This window comes from Amblyraja radiata, chromosome 12 (genome assembly GCF_010909765.2).
Source record: "Amblyraja radiata isolate CabotCenter1 chromosome 12, sAmbRad1.1.pri, whole genome shotgun sequence".
Taxonomy (NCBI): Eukaryota; Metazoa; Chordata; class Chondrichthyes; order Rajiformes; family Rajidae; genus Amblyraja; species Amblyraja radiata.
In genome coordinates this window covers 9,454,166-9,477,573 of record NC_045967.1, presented here as the reverse complement: position 1 = coordinate 9,477,573, position 23,408 = coordinate 9,454,166, and the positions used below count along the sequence as shown (strand labels likewise).

Here is a 23,408-nt window from a genome sequence, read left to right as displayed (position 1 = left end):
TATGATCAATGTATACCACCGTTTCAATACGCGGCCCGGATTGTTTTAGTGTCTGGCAGGCAAACAGCGAGACCTGGTGTGGGATGCTGAAAACACAGTCGCTTTCGACAGTGCAAAGGAGGCGCTGACAAACTCAACAAACTCAACAATGCTCATCCGAGGGCCAATGCCTCTCACCGTGGATGTTTCTGACACCGCTGTCGGGGGGGGGGGGGGTCCTTGAACAACTCATTCATGGTCACTGGCAGCCTCTTGCCTTTTTCAGCCAACATCTGCGCATCCCCCAAGGAAAAATACAGTGCGTTCGATCGCGAGCTCCTGGCCCTCTACCTGGCTGTCCGTCATTTCCGCTACTTCCTGGAGGACAGACCCTTCACGGCTTTTATAGATCACAAACCCCTTACCTTCGCCTTCGTTACAGTGTCCGATCCCTGGTCCGCACGACAACAGCTACCTTTGGCTTCCATTTCGGAGAATACCACCTGTATCCAACACGTGGCGGGGAACCAGGTCTCCGACGCCTTATCCCACACTGCCATCAATGCCGTTCTTGTTTTAGCTCCGGGAATCGACTATTCAGCCCTGTCCGCCGCACAATGGGACTACGACGAGATCCTGCTCAGGCACGGAAATCGCTACCGAGGGACAGGGGACACACAATTTCTTGGCAGCTGCGCGCGCATGCGCATACTCACACACACGTGAGGCTTCGGAGGCTCAATCCAGCGCTAAATGCAGCTCAACTCTGCCTGTCTCGCCGGGTTAACCTACAGTCCTGCCTGGACTGACGGGACACCAGCACTGCTTCTCCGCACTGACTGTAAGCCTGGGCCATATTTCCCGCAAGGCGGGACAGGCAGAGTTGAGCTGGGTTTAGCGCTGCTTCTCTGCGCTGGCTGTGGGCCTGGGGGCATCTCGCCCGTCTGACTCCCAACGTCTCTGGCCAACCCCGGGCGGGGGCACTCAGGTGGAGACGGGACAGTGCCGGAAAGCCGTGATCGATCCTGGCTGTGGATGAGGCGCAGGTCTGTGCTGCCCCCATTGCCTCCTGACCGACGTCCCTCTTGTCCAATTGGCGTCCTCGATCATCAGTCCCACCCCCACTGTCTCGCGGAAAGCGGAGATTTCACCGGGTTTTAAAATCCGGATTACAAAAAATGGGGGGGGGGGTGCTGTCGTTTTGATAGCACATCTTAAACCTGCTTATCTCGTTGTTGATCGCCCAGTGTTGGTGGCCCAGCCCCGCCGTAGAGATCGTCCGCCGTCCCTCCCGCACCCACCTTTGCCTGTTGTGCCTTTGTTCACTGGTCCTGTGTCCACATGGTCCGGCCGCCTTATTCAGACTCCCGCTCGTTTTCTTTCCTCTGGTTCTGGGGGGGGGGGGGTGGTCATGTAGCGGCATCTAGTGGTTGAACAGTGTACGCTGAACCCTCGTCATAGGTCGGGACTGGCACACGATAGGGTTCTTTCGCGGGCTTTTCAGTGTGTTCAGTAGCTGGTGTTCCTGACGACAAATGCTTTGCAGTTGTCATACCATATACTCTCCCTACAAGAAGGGCAGGCGGTACCAATGCAGGAGCACCTCAAGTGTACAAAGGCTGAATTACTCCAGCACTTTGTGTCCATTTTGTTTATCTTGTCTCACAATCTCATCCCCAAACGTTGTATAACACAAAATCACCGTCTGGCTCAGGAACAAAGTTGAACAGCGAAAAAAAGATTTCACTGTAATTTTTTTTAGAAAATGTAATTATTTTTTTACAAAAGCCCTAAAGCAGAGCATTGAATAATCCCATTTAATCCAATCAGTGGATGGACGATAGTAGTGGATGATCTTTCACTAAGTAATAATCCCTGTGATATTTGCAGACTTCCCTGAGTCCTACAAGCCTTGGTGAATGCATGTAATCCTAAATACATTCAAGCCTCGATGAAAATACTTTTGTAAAAATGTTATATAAAATCTGAAAATACAATGTGTAAAACAATGAAAGATAATGCGTTGATGTGCGTTGTAAGCACATACTGGAAATAACATTGATATTAATGTGAATGTAATAAATGATGAAACTAATCCTTAAAATGTACAGAGGACCTAGAAGACAGCTAAACATGAAGTCACAGAGTTTTCAAGAAGGAACTGCAGATGCTGGAAAATCGAAGCTACACAAAAATGCTGGAGAAACTCAGCGGGTGCAGCAGCATCTATGGGGCGAAGGAAATAGGTAACGTTTCGGCCCGAAACGTTACCTATTTCCTTCGCCCCATAGATGCTGCTGCACCCGCTGAGTTTCCCCAGCATTTTTGTGTACCTATGAAGTCACAGAGTTGTACAGAGCAGAGCAAGTCTGTTGGCACATCAAGTATATCTGTACTTACACACCTGCCTGAAGTACAATCAACAGTACAGCACAGGAACAGGCCTTTTGGCCCACAATGTCTGTCCCAAACATGATGTTAAATTAAACTAATCCTCCCAGCCTGTACATGACCTTTAACCCACCATTCCTAAAAGCCTGTTAAACGCCACTGTCATATCTGCTTCCATCACCAACCCCCGATGGCACATTTCACGCACATATCTCCTTCTCCTTCAAACTTTCCCTCTCTCACTTGAAAAACATGCCCCCTAGCATTGACATTTTCAACCTGGGAAAGTGATTATGAATGTCTACTCTATGCATCTCATAATGTTATCCGTTTTATTAGGCTTCCCCTCAGCCTCCAGAGAAAGCAATCCAAGTTTGTCCAATCTATTCTTATAGCTAACAACCTCTAATAGAAGCAGCATCCTGATGAACCTACGTTGTACCAACTCCAAACCCACCACATCCTTCCTGTAATGAGATGACCAGGACTGCACACAATACTCCAAATGTGGCTTCACCAAAACGTTATGAAGCTGCAACGTGACTTCCCGACTCTTGGACTCAATGTCTCGACTGATGAAGGCATGTTTACATCATTTCTTTAGTCAGAGGGTGGTGAATCTGTGGGATTATTTGCCACAGAAGGATGTGAGGGCCAGGTCAATGGATATTTTGAAGGCAGAAATAGATAGATTCTTGATTAGTATGGGTGTCAGAGGTTATGGGGAGAAGGCAGGAGAATGGGGTTAGGAGGGAGAGATAGATCAGCCATGATTGATTGGTGGAGTAGGCTTGATGGGCCAAATTACCTAATTCACTTGACCTATGACCTATGACCTTATGACATATGTCTTCTTTACCAGTCTGTCTACTTGTGTTAAAGAAACATAGAAAAATAAGTGCAGGAATAGGCCATTCACCCCTTTGAACCAGCACCGCCATTCAATATAATCATGGCTGATCATCTAAAATCAGTACCCTGTTCCTGCTTTATCCCCATACCGCTTGATTCCGTTTGCCCTGAGCTAAATCTAGCTCTCTCTTGAAAACTTTGTACTTCATTGAAAGTTAAAAGCATGCAGTGATTGAACCACCAGTATCCACTGACTATTACTGACTAATTTGCCACGGACTCCCACAGTTACTGTGGACTACACTTCATCAAACCCTGCCTCCTGTAAAGATGCTATTCCCACCCTTTTTCGCTTTCAGCAGGAACTGCTTCCTCCACAACGTCTTGGTTTGCTCATCGCTTCCCACCCCAACCACCCGCACTCTAGGTACTTTCCCCTGCAACCAGTGGAGATGTAACACCTGCCCCTATGCCTCCTCCCTCACATCCACCAAGGGACCCCAGCAATCCATTCAGGTGAGACACCTCCTTTCACCTTTAACCTGCATTCAATGCTCCCAAGCCAATGAACCTACAAACCTGTTTTTGGAGTGTTGGAGGACTCTATTACTCTAATGCCTTTCTCTCATCCTTTACCTTAAACTTATGCCTCATGATCATAGACACTCCTGTGAAGTAAAACATCTACTCCCCTCTGTGTCGTTTCTATGCTCATCATTATTTTGAGAACCTCAGTCAGGTCTCCCTCAGTCTTCTCTGCTCCAAGGAAAACAAACCCAGTTTATCTAGTCTCCCTCCATCCAAGCTAACATCCTGGTGAATCTTCTCTATATCATCATTTCCTTCCAATAGTGGGGCAGTATACTGCACAGTGTGCCAACTATAGCATAACTAAAGATTTAAATAGCTGGTCCATTACCTCTCTATTTTCATTATCTATGGCTCTGTCAAAGAAGACAAGAATTCGACCTGGCTTTGGTTTACTTTGGAGATACAGTGTGGAAACGGGCCCATCAGCCCACCGAGTCCACGCCGCCAACTATCATCTGTATACCAATTCTATCACACATACTAGGGACAATTTTACAGAAACCAGTTAACCTACAAACCTGCACGTCTTTGGAATGTGGGCCGTTTCTGCCCCCCCACCCCCCTCTCTCCCCCGTGTCCCTGCTGGTCTTGCACCTATTTCTTCCCTCCCCGCTCCCTTTCATCTAAATACTTTCCTCTAGCTTCACATTTTACAACTCTTCAATCCTTTTGTCTCACACCTTCCCACTCTGTCTTTATCCAACCATCCACCTGTCAACTTGTCTTCACATTCCCATTCTGACCTCTCTGTCCTGGGTCTCCTCCATTGTCAGAGTGTGGCCACCCACAAATTGGAGAAACAGAATCTCATATTTTGCTTGGGCCGATTACAATCCAGCAGTATGAATATTGAATGTTCTCATTTTAAGTATCTTCCTCTTACGCCCCCCCCCCCCCCCTCTCTCCTTGCCCCCTTCCTCTGCCCTGGTCACGTAACTAGTTCCACAGTTCTCCACATTGTTTCTCTTGAGATGACACCTCCCCTAACCAACAATGGACCAACCAGGCACCACCCTGCCTGAGGTCATCTGTGGCCAGCCCTGATTGGTCCTGGTCCTTTCTCGCCTTTAGCTCTTCACACCCCCCCCCCCTCCCCCACACACACACCCACCTGTACTTTCAGTCTGAAGAAGGGTCTTGACCCGAAACGTCCCCAATCCTTTTTCTCCAGAGATGCTGCCTGACCCGCTGAGTTACTCCAGCATTTTGTGTCTACCTTCGATTTCAACCAGCATCTGCAGTTCCTTCCGTCACAAAGGTCTCTCTGTCCTTCAGTGCCTGTTAAGTGCGGGAGGGAGGGAGAGAAGGGGAAAGAAGGGGAGAGAAGGACAGAGAAGGGGAGAGAAGGACAGAGAAGGGGAGAGAGAAGGGGGGAGAAGGGGAGAGAAGGGGAACGAAGGGGAGAGATGGGGGGAGATAGAAGGGGAGAGAAGGGGGGAGAATGGAAGAGAAGGGGGGGGGGGAGGAGAAGGCGTTGAGACAGTTTTAAGAAGTTTAATAAAGTTAGCGAGCATTTTACCTTCCGGCGAATCTTCTAGGTCCTGAAAACCAAAGATCCTATAGGATCTTTGCTGAAAACTCCAATGAGCCAATCAAAATGGCCGGGCAGCGAAGGAGAAGGCCTTCGACTGCCTGTAAGTAAATAGCGACCCCACTCCACTGGCTTTGACCAAACGACAACCTATTTATAGTCAAGGCCAGTTTTGAATTTGTTGAAATAATCGCAGGAACATAAAAGAAGCCTTGACTACGCGGAAAACACTTTCGACCATTAGGGAGAGTGACCAAAACCTCCGGGAACCTCACGGAAACCTTGGGTGGGGTGCAAGGTCACCAGAGGTTTCCGTTCAGGTTTCCTAAGTGGGACAGGGGCTTTAGGTTCCTCGCATTCACGTGTAGATCCTTACTTCTTCAGTCTCACTCATTTTTGCCCCACCTGTCAACACCATCATCGCTGATCTGTACTGCCATCAACTACTCTTCATGTCCCCGGGTACTGTAGTCTCACTTTGTATTTGTGCATAGTATTATCTGATTTAGTAGGAGAGCATGTCAAATAAAGCTTTTTACTGTACATGTCCATAATAAACCTAAACATAAAACCCTACTTCTATTTCTCAATCTTTCTAACATCCATCTAGCTCCACCTTAAATATATCTAATGATCTGGCCTCTACCACCCTAAGACAGAGAATTCCAGAGATTCATTACCCTCTGAAATAATAGATGTACATAGTTTAAACACTGAGGACTATAGACAACAGACAATAAACAATAGGTGCAGGAGTAGGCCATTCGGCTCTTCGAGCCAGCACCACCAATAAATGATGATCAGCCATGATCACATTGAATTTTGGTGCTGGCTCGAAGGGCCGAATGGCCTACTCCTGCACCTATTGTCTATTGTCCTCAGTGTTTAAAGATTGGCTCCTAATTTTGTTTGTAATCCTCCTGCTAGTGGAACCATCTCAGCATTGACGGTGCCCAGCACCGTTAGGGTCTCATGTGCTTGAATATGCCACCCATTAACTCCATAATTTAATTTGCATTTTCTAATGTGCTGGACACCTCCAACCATTAGGTTCAGAGCAGCATGGAGAATTGCTAGGAAATGCAAGCTACATTTGTTGTGCAGATGTACTACCAGAACAAACCCATAGACGTCACTGTCCACATCACCAATAACACAAGCAAGGTGGTGAAGAAGATTTAGTTATCAGGTCAAGACAAGTCAAGTCAATTTTATTTCTATAGTACATTTAAAAACAACTCTTGTTGACCAAAGTGCTTTACATTGGTGCAGGTACTAACGTGCTACAAACAGTGGTACATAGATCAACAATACATACATAAATACATATATACAGCGTCCCTCAGAGGACCTCAAGAAAGGCTTGAGAGTAGAAATAGGTTTCAAGTCTAGACTTAAAGGAGTTGATGGAGGGGGCAGTTCTGATGGGAAGAGGGATGCTGTTCCATAGTCGAGGAGCTGCAACCGCAAAAGCGCGGTCGCCCCTGAGCTTATGCCTAGACCGCGGGATGGTCAGTAACCCCAAGTCGGCCGATCTGAGGGACCTGGAGGTGGTGTGGTGGGTTAGCAGATTTTTGATGTAGGTGGGGGCGAGCCCGTTAAGGGCTTTGTATACATAAAGAAGGAGCTTAAAATTGATTCAGAACCGCACATGGAACCAGTGGAGAGAGGCCAGGATCGGGGTGATGTGGTCCCTTTTTCAGGTGCCCGTCAAGCGTTTTGGACCAATTGCAGGCGGGACATGGATGATTGGCTAATGTCAGTGTAAAGGGAGTTGCAGTAAACAAGGCGGGAGGAGATAAATGAGTGGATGATCTTTTCGAGGTCGTCAAATTGGAGGAATTGTTTTATTTTAGCTATCGTCCGAAGCTGGAAGAAGCTAGCTTTTACCACGGCATTGACTTGTTTGTCAAATTTCAATGCAGAGTCAAATATCACGCCAAGGTTTTTGACGTGAGGTTTGAGTAGTGGGGTAAGGCTTCCAAGGCTGCCTGCTATCGTTTTGATTGAGTCCGAGGGGCCGAGTAGGATGACCTCAGACTTACTCTCATTTAGTTGGAGTTCTGGGCCATCCAGCACTTTATATCCTCGAGGCAGTGGATAAAGCTGAGTAGATTAGATCGGTTGTTGGGTTTTAGGGGGAGATAGAGTTGTGTATCGTCTGCATAGCAGTGGAAGGAAATGTCGTGCCTTTGAATGACTTGGCCTAAGGGGAGCATATACAGGGAGAAGAGAATGGGGCCTAGGATCGAAACATAGAAATTAGGTGCAGGAGTAGGCCATTCGGCCCTTCGAGCCTGCACCGCCATTCAATATGATCATTGCTGATCATCCTACTCAGTATCCCGTACGTGCCTTCTCTCCATACCCCCTGATCCCTTTAGCCACAAGGGCCACATCTAACTCCCTCTTAAATATAGCCAATGAACTGGCCTCAACTACCTTCTGTGGCAGAGAATTCCAGAGATTCACCACTCTCTGTGTGAAAAATGTTTTCCTCATCTCGGTCCTAAAGATTTCCCCCTTATCCTTAAACTGTGACCCCTTGTTCTGGACTTCCCCAACATCGGGAACAATCTTCCTGCATCTAGCCTGTCCAACCCCTTAAGAATTTTGTAAGTTTCTATAAGTACTTAGGACTATACTGAGGATGGAGCTTTGTGGAACCCCACAGCAAAGGCTAGCTGGGGAGGAGAAAGAGTTGCCTATGTTTGTAGAGAAACTCCTATCTTTGAGGTAGGAGACGAACTAGCTCAGGGCAGTACCATCAATACCAACCCCGTACCGGAAACGGTCAATTAGGATGGTGTGGACGACTGTATCAAATTCTGCGCTGAGGTTGAGAAGGAGCAGGATTGCACAGTCGCCGGAGTCAATGGTGAGAAGCAGGTCGTTATGTACCTTCAACAAGGCAGACTCTGTGCTGTGGTGGGTCCTGAAACCTGATTGGAAAGTTTCAAGGATGGCATTTTGGTGAAGGTAAGGCATAAGTTGACTTAAAATTTCCTTTTCAAGGACTTTTGAAAGGAAAGGCAGTTTGGAAATAGGTCTGTAGTTGCTGGGCAAGGTGGGGTCTAGGTTAGGTTTTTCAGGAGGGGCTGGACCACGGCGGTGGGCTCATTTTCCTCAGCTTGAACAATTGTTTCTTGTACTTTGTGATGTTGTATTGTTGATATGGAAGGTGTGACACAGAGACTCCAACTTGCCTGTGGAGTGATGGATAACAGGGATGGTAAGTACATGGCTGAGTATAAGATCAGCATTAGGCCTGATCATGTTTCATCCAGCTTTTCTTGTCAAAACCCCACACTCTCCCCGCACTTACTGCCTGCAATCTTGTAGTAGCAAGTGATCTAGAGGCAAGTGATCCGTGCGGTTCCCGGAGGTTGCAGGTGGTTGCCGGAGGTTGCAGGTAGTGGAAGCAGGTAGGGAGACTGACAAAAACCTCCGGGAACCGCACGGAAACCTTGGGTGGGGCGCAAAGTCTCCAGAGGTTTCCGTTCAGGTTTCCTAAGTGGGACAGGGGCATAATGTTGCTCCTAATGTTTGGGGAGTGAATGCGAAAGTGGGATGACATAGAACTGGTACAAATTGGTAATGGATGAATGTCATGAATTGAATGAGCCGAAGAGCCTAGTTCTGGGAAAAATCACCCATTACACCCATCATAATAATTCCATTTAATCTTCCCCACCTTCCTATCCATTCCCTGCAGATTCAACCACTCGCCTCTACACTGGAGGCAATTCACAGTGGCCAATTAACCTTCTAACCTGCACGTCTTTAGATTGTGGGAGGAAATCCAAAAATTAGAGAGAATGGGCAAATTCTGCATATTTGAATTTCCCCATTAGGATTGGGATGGGAGTTGTGGGCGTAAGATATTGAGCAAGGCAAGTCATTTAAATATAACTCCTGGGGTTCTTGTTGATTTTGAAATAAATAATTCCCACCTCTGGGCCTCGCGGGGAAAGCTTGGTCTTCATTTGCCCTCATTCCTGCATCTCCCTGCAATGCTCATCCATGCCAGACACATTGGTTAGAACTGGTAATGCCTTGAAAATCAACTTCAGCAACTAATGTGCGATGCAGTAGGGACTGCACCCGTAACGCCCAATATCAGTGGCGAGGCAGAACAAGCAACCACAACTGTTTAACACATTCAGTGTTACTGACTGGGGACAAGTTTTTAGGCAATAGAATCACCCATGAGTGGCCTCTTATGAACCCATTGGATAGCCGCACGATAGGCACGATCCTGGCCACAAACCCTTGTGTAGGCAGGAAGGTGGCTGGTTCTAATCTGACCATAATGAACCACAACCTCAAGCACAAAATAGATGGTTGTTAGTGTTCAAGAAGGCAGGAAGGGTAGCTATAGTTGTGTAATGAATGTTGCTCTTTCTAGCACATTTTATAAAATGAATACAAATATTCTTGTTGATTTTATTAAGCTTGTCATCACATTGCCTCGACATTGTCAGGGCCAATTCCATTCTTGCCCCGAGGTTTCTGTCTGAGTCACCTTGCGTTAATTATAAACCTTTTTTTTTTCAATTAAGCTGCATGATACTTTGTCACACTAGCAAGCAAACCTTTACACTTGTCAGTAAATCACATTGTGTACTCTGCTCTGTTCCTCCAGTCAGAATGGAGGAATTAGAACATTAGCAGAGTCTGAAGTGTGAACTGTGAGGAAGAGAAAACAAAGATGCAGGCAGTATGTCAGTAGGAAACCGACAGAACAAGTGTGCTTTCTGACATTTGATTAACTGTTCTGTGTGAGAAAGGGCATCACTTGTCCGGGCTGTGAGTGTTACCTGTCACTTCCAGTGAATTACATTGTTTTTTTTTGTGTCCAATCAGTTGATCAAGTCACCCACGTAGTCTTCTATCAACTTGACAAGTACACAAAGACAGTGGCTGTCGAGGAACCAGAGTAAGTGGTGTGAAATGCATCACTCACCACGGTGCTCAAAGGGAGTGTGCACATTTGTGTGTGTGTGTGTGTGTGTGTGTGTGTGCATGTGTGCATGTGTGTATTTTTGTGTGTGTGCACAAGTATTTGTGTATGTGCTCTTGTGAGGGTGTGCATGCTGTATCCATATGTGTTTTATATGCATGAGTGTATTTGTGTGTTTGCAATAAAGAAATAGAGTGCTGGAGGAACTCAACGGGTCAAGCAGCATTCGTGGAGAGGGAAATAGACGGACAACATTTTGTCATTCAGAATCCAAAGCCAAAACATTGTTTGTCCATTTCTCGCCACTGATTATGACTGATGTGATGAGTTCCTCCTGCACTTTTTTTTCTAATTAAGATTTCAGCATCTGTGTCTCCCTTTGTGTGTTTCCATGTATCTGTGACTACATGGGTGTGTAGGTGTGCCTGCATTTGCATGTGTGCGTCTTGGTGTCTGTGTGTGTGCGTGTGTTGGTGTCTGTGTGTGTGTGTGTGTGTGTGTGTGTGTGTGTTGGTGTGTGTGTGTTTGTGTGTCTGTGTGTGTGTCTGTGTGTGTGTGTGTGTTGGTGTCTGTGTGTGTGTGTGTTGGTGCAGGGCTGCCAACATTGGGTGAGGGTTGAGAGTGAGAAATTGCGAGGGAGTGTAGCGACCGAGGGGGGGAGGGTGGGGAGCTTTTGCATTTTTCAGCTTGAAATTGTGCAATCTGGTGCATACTGTAGCGAGTCTTTTAACTTACACTTGAATGCAACATTGACTTTCATATGAAGAAAGACTGGATAGATTCGGCTTGTACTCGCTAGAATTTAGAAGATTCAGGGGGGATCTTATAGAAACTTGCAAAATTCTTAAGGGGTTGGACAGGCTAGATGCAGGAAGATTGTTGGGGAAGTCCAGAACAAGGGGTCACAGTTTAAGGATAAGGGGGAAATCTTTTAGGACCGAGATGAGAAAAACATTTTTCACACAGAGAGTGGTGAATCTCTGGAATTCTCTTCCACAGAATGTAGTTGAGGCCAGTTCATTGGCTATACTTAAGAGGGAGTTAGATGTGGCCCTTGTGGCTAAAGGGATCAGGGGGTATTGAGAGAAGGCAAGTACAGGATACTGAGTTGGATGATCAGCCATGATCATATTGAATGGCGGTGCAAGCTCGAATGGCCTACTCCTGCACCTATTTTCTATGTTTCTATGTTATGCTTCAAATTGGATTAGGTATGAATAAGGTTAGGCTAAATTACATTTCTAATTACATTCCACAGTAGAGCCAGGCTCTGATCATCAGGTGCAGAACCTGAATGACCTTAGTATATTCATGTATGGAAATCGGATTATAATTCATGCTGTTATGTATATATATAGAGGAACAAAAACATAGAAACAAGGCAAGAGGAGTCAGACTTCCATCACTGTACTGCACAAATAAATCAATGAACCTTATCCTTTGACGATAGAAACAAGACAAAAATAATGCCACATATTCAACCGTATATGGTTCAATGAAATTAAGATATATATGTAAAACATATATATGGAAACAGGCCCTTCGGCCCACCAAGTCCACACCAACCAGCAATCTACCATACACCAGCTGTATCCTACACACCAGGGACAATTTACAGAAGCCAATTAGTCTACAAACCTGCACTTCTTTCGGATGTGGGAGAAATCGGAATATCCAGCGAAAACCATGTGGCCATAAGGAGAATGTACAAATACTGTACAGACAGCACCCGTAGTCAGGATCAAATCATGGTCTGTGGTGCTGTCAGGCAGCAACTCTACCGCTGCGCCACCGTGCCACCCCATTAAATTCTTTTTTCTGTAATATATTTATTATGGTGTCAAGTCAATAAAGATGAACATATGATTCTGATTTCTGCCCTTAGTTGGATAATACACATCTCCAGTCATTGTGTTTTATGGCTGGTTTTCAACCTCTTCAGTCTGAAGGTCTCGACCCGAAGCATCACCTATTCTTTCTCTCCAGAGATGCTGCCTGTCCTGCTGAGTTATTCCAGCTTTTAGTGTCTATCTTCAGTTTAAAACAGCATCTGCAGTTCCTTCCGACACTCTTTGTTAAGCGAAACAGGTCCTATTCTCATAATATTATTCATCTCAACTAATTATTTTCTTCACCTCCGTTGCTGCCGAGCATAAAATCCCAGTTATCAAATCTTTCTTTCAAGTGAAATAAAAAATTCCAGCCCTGCCAGTATGTTCATAAATCGCCCCTGGATCCTCTCCAGAGCAATTTCACCCTTTCTACAGTGTGTCATAGTCTTACAGCATGGAAACAGGCACTTCATCCCAACTTGTCCATGCAGATCAAGATGCCCCATCTAAACTAGTCCCATTTATCCGTATTTGGCCCATATCCCTTTAAACCCTGTGTGTGCCAGTGTGTGTGTGTGTGAGAGTATGTGTTAGGCTGTGTGTGAGAGTGTGTGTAAGGTTGTGTGTGAGAGTGTGTGTCAGTGAAGCGGCTACAACACCTGGAGTGTGCGGAGACATGGCGATGTCCGGGGAGCATTTCCCTCTCTCCCCCCCTTCCCCGGGAATGCGGGGTCAGCCCAGTTGCTCTGTGTCCAGCTGGGACCCGGGAGAGGTGAGGGATAGTGACCCGGGGGTCCAGGGGAGGTGAGGGACAGTGACCCGGGGGTCGGGCATCGGAGCAGAGCTATAGCCCGAGATTCATCCCCGCGGCTCCGGAGGCGGCACCGACGCCCACACTCACCCGGTCCGCTCCTGGCTCCGGGCCGGGGTTAAAACTCCATGCGGTGTGGACAGAGCAGCCGCCGGACACAGAGCCGCCGGAGGTGAGGGTGGGAGGTGTGAGCGGTGCCTCGGGGGGGTCGGTGCTGGGACCACCGCCGTGTCTCACCTATCACAACATCTGCACGGGAATGTGAATGCGGGTGAGGCAGCATCTATAGAGCAGTAGACAAAAATGCTGGAGAAATGCTTGAGTGTGAAGAAGGTTCAAACTCAAACATAGATGCTGCCTCACCCGCTGAGTTTCTCCAGAATTGTTGTCTACATTGCCATTTTAAATAGTGTGCGATGGGCTTAAACCAATTGCTCGTTCTTTATGGGGAACCCGCCAACAATAAAACTATTCTCATTGGTGAGTATGGAGGAGTGTGACTTTATTTATTTATTTATATATTTAAAAAAATTTGAGCATGAGAATTTCTGTCATCAGTGTGAGAGCGTGAGAATGTTGTCAAAAGCGTCAGTCTCACACTCAAGTTGGCAGCCCTGTGGTGTGTCTGGATGTTTGTGTGTGTATTTGTGTGTGTGTGTGTGTGTGTGTGTGTGTGTGTTGGTGATTGTGTGTGTGTGTGTGTGTGTGTGTGTGTGTGTGTGTGTGTGTGTGTTGGTGATTGTGTGTGTGTGTGTGTGTGTGTGTGTGTGTGTGTGTGTGTGTGTGTATTTGTGTGTGTGTGTGTGTGTGTGTTGGTGATTGTGTGTGTGTGTGTGTGTGTGTATTTGTGTGTGTGTCTGTGTGTGTGTGTTGGTGTGTGTTGGTGTGTGTGTGTGTGTTGGTGTGTGTTGGTGTCTGTGTGTGTGTGTGTGTTGGTGTGTGTTGGTGTCTGTGTGTGTGTGTGTTGGCGTCTGTGTGTGTTGGTGTCTGTGTGTGTGTGTGTTGGTGTGTGTTGGTGTGTGTGTGTGTGTGTGTGTGTGTGTGTTGGTGTCTCTGTATGTGATTGGGAGACTGAGTCCAGTTAAGCATTTTGGTGCAATCAGTAACAGTAATGTCAGAAATGCCACTTGTTGCTTTCCAATTTGCACTACAGCATATTTCACATTTGTGCCTTGGGGGAAAAGGCAACCTATTTTTCAAGACAACTCAGAATTCTATGTGCAAGATCTTGGGAAACACGAACAGCCTCCTTTATATCAAAAGCCACTTCTTGAAGAGAGATACTGTTAATGAAATCCACCATTGCCTTCAAAGGTGGCAGCACCACCTTTGGTGAATTGGGACCTGATGTTTTTGAGATCTTCGAAGCAGCCGTGATCACTGCCATCCCTGGAGATATGAAATATCTTCAATGAGCATCTGCGGGGACTGGAAAATTGCTATCAACATCATGATCTTTGATCAACGTGGTTCCTGCAAAATCCAGCAAACTTACTGGAAGAATAAGTGAAGTATCTTCAGCATGGTCTGCCCGGCTTGCATTTCCAGCATTGAGACCTTTGCCACATGCACCCAGCCACAATAGACAGACTCCAGTATTAGACACTCTATTCCAGGCTCTGTCATCTGAGGAGGTTAGAAGATAGAATCAAATGTTCAAAGCTGTGCTCAAAGCTTCCTTGCAGAAATGCAACATCCCCATGGACTTCTGCAAACTCTTGGCCGATTATTTCTCAAGACGGAGTGGGAATGTTTGGGATAATATTGAGAATTTCAAGGCATTGCATGGCAGGTACAAAAACAATCTCTGCGTGAACCTCAGCATGAGCACCTACCACACAAACAAAGGGGCTCCACAGCTCAGCATTTGTTGGAGAGTCTGCAGTATCCAGATCAGCCTCATCAGTCACCTCAGAATGCAAGAAAACCAGAGGAGAAACAAATTACCTTCGGTCCTAAGAGGCTGCCTAAGGAGAAGGAGAATATATAATTCTTTAGATTCTAACATTTGAAAAATAAATCAAGACAGGGTGATTACATTCATGAAAAGAGTGAAAATTAAAATTGCTAGTTTGGTTTCACCAGATAATGGAAGGGCAGTTATCAAGTGGATCTGTTTCTGTCAAATGTATTAGATAGTTGGCAGTTATTTGTGCATCAATGCACGTATTACTGGATGAGAAATCTGCTTGTGTGTGTGAGTGCATGTGTCTGTGCATGTGTGTGTAGATGTATGTGTGTGTGCATGTGTGTGTGTGTGTGCATACATGTGTTTGTGTGTGAGTGCATGTGTGTGTGTGTCTGTGCACATGCATGTGTGTGTGCATACATGTGTGTGTGAGTGTGCATGTGTGTGAGTGCATGTGTGTGTGTGTGAGCACGTGTGTGCATGAGTGTGCGTGCATGCATGTGTGTTTGAGTGCAGGCATGTGTGTGTGTGTGTGTGTGTGTGTGTGTGTGTGTGTGTGTGTGTGCGCATGCATGTGTGTGCATGCATGCATGTGTGCGTGCGTGCACATGCATGTGTTCGTGTATACATCCCTGGTCGCCTAACTATAGGAAGGATGTCATTACAGTGAAAAGCTGCAAAAAGATTTCCAAGGATTTACAGGCACAGGCAAGTGGGACTATTTTGGTAAAGCGATTCGGTCGGCATGGATGAGTTGAGCCAAAGTGCCTGTTCCATGCTGTATAGTTCTATAACTATGACATCTCATAAAGAAACGGAGAGGAAATTGAAGCGTCACTCTTAGTGGTTGCTTACTGGGTTGCATGTGGAATGTATTGCATGTCTGTTTTCTTAGCCAGTGAATGGTGCCCTACACAGTAAAATAAATCAATGCATTACAAAATAAGAACTGGAAATTGCACTGCTGGAAGAATACAAATGGTGCAGGCTTGAGCAGGAGTCTAAATGCACAAGATGATCACATCACATCCCAATTAATTATGAAAATGGATTTTAAGCATGTTACCATTGTAAAATTGACTAGATTTTATGTGTGTATTTCCAATGTCACTGTGGCTGCCAACTCAAACTTCACCAAAGTTTACAGCCTCACCCAGGGTCTGGCAAACGTGGCCTGGCGCGGGATAGAAAACTCAAACATGAGGACACTAACTTGGCTTCGAGCACCACATACGTGACATGACTGGAAACCTACGTAACAAATGCCAGGGACTCACACAAATAAAACACAGAACATGACATGGCCACAACCAAATCCAGCACAAACCCAGCTAATCTTTGGACTTTAGACTTTAGATTTTAGAGATACAGCATGGAAACAGGCCCTTCGGCCCAGTGAGTCTGCACCGACCAGCGGTCACCCCATACGCTAACACTATCCTACACTCTGGGGACAATTTACAATTATTTTATCAAAGCCAATTAACCTACAAACTTGTACGTTTTTGGTGCGTGGGAGGTAACTGGAGCCCTCGGAGACAACGCATGCGGTCATAGGGAGAATGTACAAACACCATACAGACACCCATGGTCAGAATTGAACCGGGGTCTCTGGCGCTGTAAGGCAAAAACTCTTCTGCTGTGCCACCGTGCCTCCCTATTCATTCGCAACCAGGGATGCACTTTTAATGAATTTTAACATGTCAAATATGATATTATATTCATTCTCTCACAATGTGCAACCTTTTCATAACAATGACTTTTTGTGACAAATTCTATCTGGCTTTCTCCTTTCTCAATCTCCCCATTTCAGTCCCACAATCTTACCAATATTCCCCTGTCCATTCTTTCTCTACCATCTCTTTATGCCATTCCTTGCTATGTCCACTCTATTCTAACCTTGTCCATTTCTATATCTCATTCCTAACCCAGTCCATCTCACATATCAGACTTCCCACCATTGGTTCCATCTACACTTCACATTGCCTTGGACAAGCAGCCAGCGTAATTAAAAACTTGTCCCACCCCGGGCTATTCCTCCTTGCTCCTATCTCATTGATTGATACAAATACATCGATAGATGCTCCTGAACACATCATCAGTGATGTAACCTGGGGTCATTGGGTGTTTCGGGTCTTTCAACATCAGACACCCTCACCCAGGCGACCCAGCCGTGGTTGATCAGACCACGACTTGTGTTCAGGTGGCATTCGCTCCTCCCCATGGACCTCCTCTCCTGATCCAGAGTCATCTCGAGGCCTTCTCTGCTGCCTCTGTGGTGTTCTTGATGGCCTTTCTCCTCGCCACTCCGTTTATGCCCAGTGCACTCAAGGCTTTGTAGAGCGATTGCCCTGCAAAACCTCTGCAGCCAACCTCGATGGGCATACACCTTGCCTTCCAGCCCTGCTTGCGGCAGTCTATGACCAGCTCTTCATATTTGGCCATCTTCCTCTCGTGGGCCTCCTCCAGACGGTCCTCCCACGGCACTGTCAGTTCCAACAAGACGATGTTTTTGGTCGCCTCTGAGACCAGGAGGATATCTGGCCTCAGGGTGGTCGTGGCAATGTGCCGTGGGAACTTCAGCTGTTTTACCAGGTCTACGGAAAGCTGCCAGTCCTGCGCAGTCACCAGGATTCCTGACTGATTCCTGGCTGCTGTGGTTCTTGGCAGCTGCACTCCGGCCTTCACGAAGGTGATCATCTGGGTGGTGGGGCGTTCTTGTCTGCAGCTGCTGATTCCCATGCTGATGGCTTCTGCAATGGGTTTGAGAACCTGGTCGTGACGCCATGTGTACCGGCCCTGCCCAAGAGCCTTTGGGCAACAGCTCAGGATGTGTTCCAACGTCCCCTTGCCTGAGCATTGCGGGCAATCTGGAGATTCCGCTTTGCCCCAGATGAAGAGGTTCGATGGACTGGGCAGGAAATCATACACTGCCTGGACCAGGAACTTGATACGCTGTGGTTCAGCCTGCCAGGGCTCAGTCCATGTGACTTTTCGGTCCATGGCCTGCTCCCACCTTGTCCAGGCTCCCTGCTGCCTCAATCCAACTGCTCTGGTAGACCTCTCCTCCTCCACCACTGCCCTCACTTCCTCCTGGACCAGCCTGCGCCTCTCCTTCCCCTTGGCCTTGTCAAACTGGGGAGATGGGAAGATTCCCAGGCCAGCTCTTCCCCGAGTCACTGCTCCCACCAGGACTCTGTGGCGTATCCGAGACTCTGCTTGCAGCACGGCTTCGCCGGCTCTCCACTTCCTCCCAGTTTTCACCTCCACCCCTGCTTGAGCCACCTTGGGGTCGCTGGAGTCCCTGTACAGCATCACCTCTCTGGCCCGAGTCACCTTGAACTCCTCCTCCAGGGACTTCAGGGGCAGCTGGAGCTTGGTGTTATTTCCGTAAAGGGCGATGCTGCTAAGGCTCCTGGGCAGTCCCAGCCACCTCCTGAGAAAGCTGCTGACTTTCCTCTCCAATCTCTCTACGATGGATATTGGGACTTCGTAGACAAGCAGTGGCCAGAGTATCCTTGGCAGGATACCATGCTGGTAAATCCATGCCTTGATCTTGCCGGGAAGCCCCGACCGGTCCACTGCTCTCAACCAGCTCTCCAGCTCCTGACAGGTTGCCTGGACAGATGCTGTATCCTTCAGGCTGCTGTTAAACACCTTGCCAAGACTCTTCACTGGCCTTACGGAGACAGTTGGGATTGGTGTCCCTTCAATGCTGAAGCGGAACCTGTCCATGACTTTGCCCTTCTTCAGCACCGGTGACCTTGATTTTCCTGGCTTAAACCTCATCCTTACCCATCCAATCAGCTTCTCCAACCCCTGCAGGATCCGCCTGCCTCCTGGCACTGACGCAGTGGTGACAGTCAGGTCGTCCATGAAGGCTCTGATTGGTGGTTGGCGCATTCCTGACTTGGTCCAAGGGCCCCGGCACTCTGGCTCAGCAGACTTGACGACCATGTTCATTGCCAAGGCAAAAAGGATCACAGAGATGGTACAGCCTGTGATGATCCCAACCCAATGTGACAAATTCTATCTGGCTTTCTCCTTTCTCAATCTCCCCATTTCAGTCCCACAATCTTACCAATATTCCCCTGTCCATTCTTTCTCCACCATCTCTTTTTGCCATTCCTTGCTATGTCCACTCTATTCTAACCTTGTCCATTTCTATATCTCATTCCTAACCCAGTCCATCTCACATATCAGACTTCCCACCATTGGCTCCATCTACACTTCACACTTGGACAAGCAGCCAGCATAATTAAAAACTTGTCCCACCCCGGGCTATTTCTCCTTGCTCATAAAAGATACAGAAGCTTGAAAGTGAGCACCTCCAGACTAACAACAGCTTCTTCCCCTCTCTTATCGGATTCTGAACGGTCCTTCCATAAGCTAGGGTATTGTCTGGTTCACCTCTACCCCATTGTGGACATTGGACATTGTCTATGGAACTGATGCGCTACAATGCTGAGAACTATATTCTGTACTCAGTATCTTTCTCTTTGCTCTATATTGATTAGTAGGACTGGATGTTACAATCACCAAGGTTCTTCACTACAACTGACACCCGGTATTCTTGGGGGTGACCACTAGGTGATTTTGCTACCAATCAGACACATCTTCAGTTGTGTACCTCAACGTCACTACATAGTCCTTGAGTTTGACTGGAATGTATAGTACATCTGATCTATTTGGATAGCATGCAAAACAAACCTTGTCACTGTACCTGGGTACAGGTGAAAATAATAAACCATAACCGAATCAATTTCTGGCCCCTTCTCATCTCTGCCGCAAGGCTCAGTGCTGGGACCCCAGCTATTTACAATATATATTAATGATCTGGATGAGGGAATTGAAGGCAATATCTCCAAGTTTGCGGATGACACTAAGCTGGGGGGCAGTGTTAGCTGTGAGGAAGATGCTAGGAGACTGCAAGGTGACTTGGATAGGCTGGGTGAGTGGGCAAATGTTTGGCAGATGCAGTATAATGTGGATAAATGTGAGGTTATTCATTTTGGTGGCAAAAACAGGAAAGCAGACTATTATCTAAATGGTGGCCGACTAGGAAAAGGGGAGATGCAGCGAGACCTGGGTGTCATGGTACACCAGTCATTGAAAGTGGGCATGCAGGTGCAGCAGGCAGTGAAGAAAGCGAATGGTATGTTAGCTTTCATAGCAAAAGGATTTGAGTATAGGAGCAGGGAGGTTCTACTGCAGTTGTACAGGGTCTTGGTGAGACCACATCTGGAGTATTGCGTACAGTTTTGGTCTCCAAATCTGAGGAAGGACATTATTGCCATAGAGGGAGTGCAGAGAAGGTTCACCAGACTGATTCCTGGGATGTCAGGACTGTCTTATGAAGAAAGACTGGATAGACTTGGTTTATACTCTCTAGAATTTAGGAGATTGAGAGGGGATCTTATAGAAACTTACAAAATTCTTAAGGGGTTGGACAGGCTAGATGCAGGAAGATTGCTCCCGATGTTGGGGAAGTCCAGGACAAGGGGTCACAGCTTAAGGATAAGGGGGAAATCCTTTAAAACCGAGATGAGAAGAACTTTTTTCACACAGAGAGTGGTGAATCTCTGGAACTCCCTGCCACAGAGGGTAGTCGAGGCCAGTTCATTGGCTATATTTAAGAGGGAGTTAGATGTGGCCCTTGTGGCTAAGGGGATCAGAGGGTATGGAGAGAAGGCAGGTACGGGATACTGAGTTGGATGATCAGCCATGATCATATTGAATGGCGGTGCAGGCTCGAAGGGCCGAATGGCCTACTCCTGCACCTAATTTCTATGTTTCTATGTTTCTATGTTTCTATCTGACCCAGTTTAATTATGTCGATGCTTCTTACCATCTGAACCCACCTCTAGCTTACACTTGCGACGTGCTTTTGCCTATTTACCCTTCTTGATCACAATGTTCACCATCTTTGCCTTACCCAGTCAGCCATCTCCTCTCCTGAGGCATTATATTGTCTCTTCTTCTGTGTGAAGAGAAAAGATGCTTTATATCAGATATTGAAAAGTTATAAATAATTGCAGCCATAAAATGTACACTGACAGGTTAGAATCACAGGGAATAATCATTCATCCATACTGTGTTATGCCTGTTTCAAGTTGTGAGGTCTTTTATACCTTTGCTGCTGTGTTTTTATCCTTCTAGGCTCAAGCCAGAACTGGACAAAGAGGTCCTTGGAATCCTTGCCTCCTCCCTCATGAGGGTGAGAGTGACAGGTTCTCGGGGTGGGTAAGTAAACTCACGTTACATGGTATTCCTTCCAGGTGGCTCAGAGCTTTAATTCTCAAACTAACGTTGCTTGTGATTAACATTCATGGAAACTCTTAACAGATTCATTAAAAATAGAAATGTTATTTTAACAATCAGGTGTTTGATTCCTGAATTAGAACTTAGTCATCTCTGGATGTAATCTTAGAACAGATCCCTGACAGTAAGCACCTTCTGCCACACTGTGTGGAAGGAATCCTTTCCAAAATTGGGAGCAAACATACGACTGGCAATTTTATCAATGTATCTAGGTGGTTTAACGAGTTCCAAGCATTTTGAGTGGGATGCCTCTGTTTACGGTTTGTAAATACAAATTAAAAGAAATTGGTTTGCACATTTTTTCTTACTCCAACATTCAGCCACTTTTTGCTAAAGATACTGGGCCATGTTCATTTACTCCTCAATGCTTGGCTTACAAAATCAATACTTTCATGTAAACTTGATGAAGTACAGTCCAGCGATCCATTCAACCACAGAGGCAATCTCCATAATTCCCACAAATCTCCCAGTAGTGGCCACCGAACAGTAATTAGAATTTTCCCTGCTTGTTACAGTTATCTCACCTTGTACTGCTATCCCTCAAATATTAAGAATAGGCTGTGCTTTTGTTATGATTTAATTAAGTGAGCTTTTCACTTGGGATACTGTCTTTACCAGTGAGGATCTAACTCGGAATTTAGGAGAAATCTCTCCTATTGGTAAAAAATGTGCCTTTCATCCAGCCCGCTGCGGTTGGTCGCCAACGTTCCCTTGAGCTATGCTAGCGGTGCTGGGCTCGGCTCGGAATGCTGTCGGTGACTGTGGACCGCATCGTTGTGCGGTCCAGGTGCCGCCGGTCGCCCCCCACTGCTGGAACCCTCCTGGTCCATTGCAGTCCGACGGGAACGACCTTCCTCGGTATTTTCCCTGTTCCATTCCTATTTAAAAATAAAGCAGAACAGGTAGCAATGTTACAAAATTTTGAGATTTAAAAAATCAAGTCTGCAATTTATCCCATCAGATAAAGCATAAAAATAAGTTTAATTTGACACCTAATTCACTTTCATATCTCAAGTATTTAAAACGTTATGGCCATTTTCATACTCGGAAATGAGCATCTTGTTCCCTATTGATTTTCTATGGACATAACAAAAAAGCTGTGATCGTGAACAGTCAAAAGCCCATAACTTTCTTAAAAATTAAGAGAACTGAATGAAATTTTCAGTTATCATAGATTGAAGCATTCTGAAACAAATATAAAATAATTTTACTTGGATGACCTGAAAATAAAGCATATAATTAGTTAGTTACCCAAATGTAGCTAATTTCAAACTTCAATTACTAGATCTAAACATCTATCCATTTCTTAATAAATGATTAACATTTGTAAATAGCCTAAATGTCCAAATAATATTCACAAATAATTCACAATAAAACATGATTTTTAAATCTCATTTACATTAATTTATAGGCCAAATGGAAGGAATTTAGTGTTCAATTGCTGTAAATAAATGCCCATTTTAAATCAGCTTTCCAGTGGGTCCCTGTGGAACGCGCTGGTTTAGAACGTTCACATTGCGGTAGATTTGTGCTCCCAAATGCCCAGAAAAATACTGCGGGATATAATGGGCCCAAAATGAGCTACTCGCAATATTAAACTTTGTATAAAGGGATCTTAAGAAGCCCTTTTTAATGTAAAAATATACAGCCTACCTTCAATTGTTTGCTTTATGAGACCCTGCGGTTGCTGGTGGTCGCGGGTTTATAGATTTATTTTTAAACTACTATAACTATTATTCAAGGCCTTTAAAACTAATAATAGCTTTTGCGACCGGTTCTTTCAGCGATTTTTCGTTAATAATTTACTAAGCTGAACATCTTCGATTGGAACAGCCTAGAGAAAATCGCGTTTTAAACCCGCCCCCCTCTAAACGGCGCCAAAATCGCGCACACCCGCAGCGACAGATTTTCAGCGACGCTTCAGGTAGGCTTTGCAACATACCTAGAACAGGGTCTCGAAAACACCATGTCCTCAGAGTAAGATTTGCTTACCTGAAGGTCCGTTTTCAAATTGTTGCGGGAGAGATCGTACTCCCGTCCGTCGCTGTGCACTGCGTGAGACGCTATATGTCGCGCATGCATGCTGGACGGGGTCTTCACGTAGTCACTCACGTGACTCCGAAGTAAAATTAAGTGAGCTTTTCACTTGAGGTACTGTCTTTACCAGTGAGGGTCCAACTCGGAATTTAGGAGAAATCTCTCCTATTGGTAAAAAATGTAGAAGTCAT

General features: G+C 46.1%; 1 pseudogene; it reads left to right on the top strand.

Annotated features, from left to right (window-relative positions):
• The window catches only part of LOC116979415, a 66,128-nt pseudogene that overhangs the window by 9,252 nt on the left and 33,468 nt on the right, over positions 1-23,408 (top strand).